This window comes from Diadema antillarum, unplaced genomic scaffold, assembly GCF_040938485.1.
Source record: "Diadema antillarum isolate AM-2024a unplaced genomic scaffold, OU_Dant_1.0 seq00001003_RagTag, whole genome shotgun sequence".
Taxonomy (NCBI): Eukaryota; Metazoa; Echinodermata; class Echinoidea; order Diadematoida; family Diadematidae; genus Diadema; species Diadema antillarum.
In genome coordinates this window covers 593,290-599,370 of record NW_027271841.1, presented here as the reverse complement: position 1 = coordinate 599,370, position 6,081 = coordinate 593,290, and positions in this window count along the sequence as shown.

The window sequence follows — 6,081 nt, the reverse complement described above, 5'->3', positions numbered from 1 at the left end:
AGTTTGGTATTCATGTCAAAGTTTGTGTTGTATTTCTTTAGTATGGAGCACACAGTAAATAACATGGAGTCAGCGCATATCACTTAGTTGCACGGTAAAGTGCGCACACAGGATCGTCTTACGGTCATCACGTCAGCAACGTGCAAGTCGCTGTAGTCACACTGACTTCCACCTCGTAGATAGCGGAAGAGTTGTGAAATCGTTGCGTGCGATGAAATGTAAGCAGTGTTTTCCAAGTGCAACAGGGCGAACAAATTGAACCACACACAAGAAGGAGAGATGTAAAGAGCACGAAGGCTCTTTCTCACTGGCGTCTGTTATCGTGGGTGATGCCTCTTTCCAGTAGTAAGCTTAGGGGCATCCGTGGAATTGGGATTACAGAATGATTCCTGGATATCCCATAGGAAGCATCTAGAACTTACGCATCTGTGTAAAAGGAGAGGGAAAAAAAAAGCTTATAATTTAGAAGATATGACTCTAATATTCTATAAAACAATTTGTCAGTGAAGGAGAACACACTTAAGAGATGAAATATAAGATGTAAATCTATATTTTAAGAGACATAGGATCTACATATACTGGAGGTAGTAAGACAGTGTAGTTCACAGTGAATTTGTGTACATGTGTTCTATGTTTGGAGTTTTTAAGTGTTCAAATAGAATAAGTAAAAGAGAGTAATTGTTACTATATATATATCATCAAGTGCCAATAAAGTACAGACTTATAAGATATGCTTGCTTTATATAATTTTATTTGAATGTTAGCCATTTTACCCGGTCACATTGGTGAAATTGTTCTAGGTTGTCAGATTTTGGTGTTTTCATTGTTACTTCAAAAGAGAAAGTTTGAAAAAAAAATGAAGAGAATTGACTGCATTTGTCAGTAAAGCTGCAAAAAAATTAGTTCGTTTATTTTCCAAACTGTTTAAATGTGTCCAGATGCAAAAAAAAAAGAGAGAAAGTAACAAAATATGACAAATCAAGTCCAATTGATTTCCATATGTACATAGCATCTGCTCCTCAATGTCATTTTTTTTTTTTAAACAAATGTGTAATTGTGAGAAACAGTAGCCCACCTATTGGCAGCTGCATTGTTGTGACATAATGAGTGACCTGCACATTCTAGGACCTGTATGTGGATGATTTGTCCTTTTTCTCCTTGCAGATATGTGGTTTTTCAGTGTTATTCATCCCCCTCGATTTGACCCATCAATTCCTATGAGAATTTTCGCCAGAAAGTGTCATCGACATCCTGTTACTAAATTGGCAACTCTGAGTGTCTCTGCGTGTTTGAACATTGGAGGAAAAAAAAAGAAATTTATGGAACCGGTGGAGTTACTAAAGTCAGCAGTAATTCAAAAAAAATTTACCCAAAATATGCCAGATTTAGAGACAAGCAGGAATGTTAATGATGGAAAATGTGTTGCCAATTTGAGACTCATTTATGAAGTCAAAAAATTGAGTGGCATTGGAAGGTCTGTAGCCCAAGCATGCAGATGGATCATATGAATGAGAATATCTTGCTCTACCTAATGAAACACTAACAATGAATGGCTTAAAAGAAAAAAACACTGGAAAAGTTTGGAATTTGATGGGTCAAATAAAGTTCAATACCTGTCTATTTGCCAGGTGCATACGTTTTGTGGAAGTTCTCATCTTACTTTGGATAGGATTTTGTTTTTATAAAGTGCCTCATTCCTTTTTTTTCACACATTTCTGTTTTGTCATTGTGGTTACTCTACCGTGTGTCATGGAGGAATAGAAATGGCCAAAATGTTTTGTTACTGTGGGGGGGGGGGGGGGGGGGGGGGAGGATTTACATGAATATTGAAGCATAGTAATTCTTGATTATATTATGCATCAGTCAACATACAGATCTGCTGCATAAGCTGTTATTTTCGCGAGGGTTTAATTTGCGCAAATTTTTGCGAGGCACTGTTGGACCGCAAATTTAAAAACATGCAAAAATGTCACCATATGCTATCATAATAATGCACTTATGATAGCCTCGGTGTCAAATCGCGAAAAACAACTTCTCGCGAAAATGTCCATGACCTCCTCATTCGCAAAAATATTTTTATGTGAAAATAACAGCTTATACAGTATCAGATTTAGTTGTTTTATTTATGTCATCACTCCTAAAAATGCCAGAGGCATTATGGTATGTATTATTAGTCTCATGTTTAATCAGATTTTTCTGTTATTAGCAATATCATCACCATGATCATCACCATGATCATCATCATCATCATCATATTCATCATCATTCTCATCATCATCACCATCATAGTCATCATCGCTGTCATCACAGTGATGCTGATCATAATCTCATTCATGTCAGGATGGTCCGTATGTTGTCACTGTAAGTCCACATCACCGATATGCTTCCACATGAGTAGACCCCAGGTGCTTGAGTCAGTGAATGGCTGTCGTCTGCTCCACTATTCCTGCCAATGAGAGAAGAGACCAGTAGCCTGAATGAGCGCAGTTGTGATGAGCTAGCTGTTCCGGGGAAATGTTAGCCGGGGAGGGCTTGGGAAGTGGATCACGGGTTTATTGGTTCCCCTGGTAGTAGGATGTCGAGCATATGATGCTTGTGTTTCATATGCCATGCAAAACATTCATTTTTATCATAAAATTTCATTGATGTTTTGAATCATGTCATCAGATCCTGAAAAATTCCAGCCCCAGATATGGTCCCCTCGTTGACATTTGAGTGCTGAAAGTAACCAAAGCCATAGCAAAAGCAAACACAAACAAAAGGGTCTGATTGACTGCAAAGATTCGTCAGTGAGGGGCTAATAATTGCACTATCTCATGGCATATTCTATAAACGAAATCTGTCCAAGGGAAATTGTATTAGAGTTCTGCAGAACCCCACCAATGCACATGTTTGCAGAAGGAATGGTAGTGGGCTTTTATTTTTTGTCTTTGATGTATTACAAAGTGAATGGATTCACAACCACATGTTTAGATGGAGGGATGAAGGTACGGGATCTTCATTTCTTGTTCAGTGATGATATGTGAATGATTTTCGTGTTAGATATCCCAAACTGATGCACAAAAAGTATGCCTTGCCCTTCATAAGTTTGAGAATGAAACGAAACTGCAGGTATACCATAATAGAAGTTAGGAGGTTGTGCAAAGTCACTCTTTCGATTTTGAGGTATCCAAAGCAGTGTTTATATTGACTTGCCAAGTTGTGGAGAGTATAGATTTGGAGTGCTGCTCTACTTGCAGTTCACTTGGTTGATTGACAGTAAGATTGAAATCTTTAATAGCTAGTATCAACTCAAGTACCTCGTAACATAGGTGTGGAAGAGTGTTGATGGTAACAGTATGTGAGCAACTCATGAAAAGGTTTGAAATGAACCAAATGTGATCACAATTGATCAGGAAGATTATGCATTACAAAATGCTGCAGGCACTTTCTACTTAATGATATAATGTCACTTATCTGTAGTTTGCTTTAGTAACTAATATATTTCCATGGTAACCTTATTTCTTGCAGGGGTCTTAGTAGATTATCATGCCTCCACACCATGTATACTTTTTTTTAAAATTGAATGTTCTTTCACATTTTCTTGATGACATGTATCATCAAGTAGGCTCGTTTAAGTCAGTTATGTCACTAATATGTATCTTCCCAATCTAAATTATCAGTGACACATAGCTCTCTGCACATGAACATGTGTCCATTTTTCATTTTGTATGTTTACATGATGAAATTAATATCCACAAGGATGACAACATATCTTAACTTTGTTTCAAAACAGAATGGAAATACAAAAAATATGAAATTATGATGTTTCTCTCCAAAGGTATCAATTCTATTCAGTTGGATCATATGAATGAAATAGGATGTGATAATTTCAACAAATTTTGCAGTCCTATCTGTTAGTATCAGGAAAATGAAAATCCAACAACCTTAACAATAGTATTCAAATTACATTGCATGTTATACAATAAGTGAGAATGAATTACTGATTATGAAGATGAACGGACTGATTTAAAAGAGGAGGAATATTCGCATGTTGTAGTGTAGGTATAAATTATTATACAAATGGAACATGTCACATTCTCCAGTGTTTGCACTATGCATCTAAGATACGTAGAATAGATTCTTGCAGATGTGAATTTCTGCCGCGCACTGATAATTTTTTTTTTTTATCTTCATGAATTTCAAAGGTGGTACTACATTCCTTGTTGCGTTTCATTGAGGTATACCAGGAAATGATGAGTTGGAATTCAGATTTGAAATTATCTCCTTTTTTTGTTTATTTATTTAACTCAGAGAAAAATGTTGCATTCATTGCAGTTGAAGCATTTATGGAAGAAGCCATACAAGAATCACAGTATTTTTTTCCCCCTGTTTTTTCCTTTTTTTCCCTTTCCCCTCATTTTTTTTTTTTCAATTTGGCTTCTTCTGTTTTGCAGTAGTTGAGTTGATTGTCATAGTGAGATGACACATGCAGATTTCATTGTCGACTATGAGTCTGGTAGGAGCTAAAGTGAGCACAAAATTCCTGTTTTCGTACGTGTAGGGGGTACTTGAGCCAGGGGGGCGTGTTCTGCCACCAGAGGGAATCACTCCTGCTAGCCCTGTACATCCTCAGCTTGGTGCTTTAGTAGTCGGTATGCTTTGACCTGTATTCTATCATGTGTATCTCTCATCAGTTGTTTTAGAAGAATGTTTTGTGACGGATATCTGCCAAGTAAATATTATGTTATGTGGCAACATCTAAAGAAAAAAGCAAATTTTTGTGTATTCTACGGCAAAAAGTACTGTACTAGAAAGAAGACGGGATGAATTAGGGGTTTTTGTTCCCTTTCTTTTGTATATGTAGAACACAGCATCACTTTCTAGTTTTCTTTATTTTCCTTTTTTTTTGTGCTGTGCAAAACTGTTATTGAAGGTGTTCCTATATATCGTGAAATTTTTATGTACAACCCAATTTTTGTCAGTGTGCAATGTGTACATGGAAAATAAATTATTATGAACAGACAAAAACAGTTTTCAAAAATTCAAATTCTGCTGCTGTCGTATCAATGTAGTGAAATTTGGTTATATGTGTGTGTATTTGCATGTATGTGTATGTTTATAAGGGTGCTTGTGTGTGTGCATGTTTTTTTTTTTGGGGGGGGGGTTGAAAGTCTTGCATGTATTATTGATACTTCAATAATGACAAAAAAGCAATTTTGATCAAGGAAGTTAACACATGTTCAGAAAGTAAGAAGTGGCCTGATAATTTCCATTTTCTTTCTTTCCTTTTACAAGAAGGTAGTTGCATCAAGGAATTTCATTCTCAAGAATATGTGAAATAGACCCCAAATATTTGGCAAAAAGACTTAAAAGAGGAAATCCACCCAAAAAAATAAACTCCAAAAAAAAAAAGGAAGAAAAAAAAAATCTCCACAGAACTTTTTAAATATGACATTTTAAAATTTCACATTGCTGTAGAAACATTTCGTGACCAGTCCATACGAATATTCAAATGAGCGAGTCGATGATGTCATGTGCTCACAATTTTTCATACGTAATGAAATTCGGAAAACTTTCTGCATTTTCAGCTAATACACGTAAAAGCATATTCCCATACCAAAGTATGATCATAGCCATAGGTAACATTGTTCAATTTGATTTTGGGTAGTTTAAGGCAAGTATTACATTTGTACAGTTGAAATATGAGGTCATTGACATTTCTGTATATAAAATGAATAAGAAATTGTGAGAGCATGACATCATGAATTTGCTGATTTGAAAATTCATAACAACCAGTCAAGAATTGTTTTTGAAAAATTCTGAAATTTCAGAATGTTATGACTTCCTTATGTGCGCTTTTGATCATTTTTTCACTATTCTGCAGGGATTTTTTTCTTCTCGTATGGAAGTGATAAAATTTTGGAGTGAATTTTTTTCTTTAACACAAAGTGGAGCTTCTGCAACTGCAAAACGATGAAATTTGTAGGACACTAAATTTAAATATATATCGTTATATCTTTCGCCGAAATGTTTCGCTTTGAAGTGTGCTGTGGGTGAATATGTACTACAATCTTTAAACTAAAAGAGACAAAAACAACG